The sequence below is a fragment of the Monodon monoceros genome, unplaced genomic scaffold, assembly GCF_005190385.1.
Source record: "Monodon monoceros isolate NGI ecotype Baffin Bay Population unplaced genomic scaffold, NGI_Narwhal_1 Super_Scaffold_22, whole genome shotgun sequence".
Taxonomy (NCBI): Eukaryota; Metazoa; Chordata; class Mammalia; order Artiodactyla; family Monodontidae; genus Monodon; species Monodon monoceros.
In genome coordinates, this window is record NW_021703779.1 from 43,816,806 (window position 1) to 43,817,534 (window position 729).

A 729-nucleotide genomic window follows, 5' to 3' on the forward strand; every position below is an offset into this window, starting at 1 on the left:
AAAAAAAAAAAAAAAAAGCTAGAGGCGAACTTGAGGGTCTTTGCAATCCCCCTAACCACTCAGTGTGAGCTGCTGCTCAGAACAGCTTCCATCCTGTGTCTGCTCTCTCACCTCAGCAGCGGGTGATCCTAGCCTCGGACCAACCTCTTGCCCCTCATCTCCAAGCCTCTGTGGGCAAGTAATCCTTTTTTCTAACACGGGAAAAGAAATTAAGCGGCGCGGGGTTGGGGGTGTTGCATCTCTGTGTGTGTGTGTGTGTGTGTGTGTGTGTGTGTGTGTGTATTCAGTCCTTTGGGTTGAAGTAAAATTCGTGTGTGTGTGTGTGTGTGCTCAATCCTTTGGATTGAAGTAAAATTTGTCCCCCGCCGCAGTTTTTGCATTTCTGAGCTTTGCCAGATCCGAGAGGTTTGCCGTTGGGTCCAGGGTTTGGGGGTGCTTTGGGAAAGGTGTATGGTGAGGGTGGGCGGCAGCCCTGGCTTTCCGCAGCCTGCTGATGTAGCCCCGAGAGCCAGGCAAGAGTGCCCGGGTAGCGGCGGCTGGGTTGCGCGCTCCGGAGCTGAGGCTGCGCGGGTCTCCGCAGAGATCCGGGCGTCTGCCTGGCTCGCCTTCGCCATGGGAGACTGCCTTTTGCCTTTAGCTGGACTTCCCAGGCATCACGAAGACTTTTTACTGAACTCCTTAATGTGTGTGTGTGTGTGTGTGTGTGTGTGTGTGTGTGTGTGTGTGTGT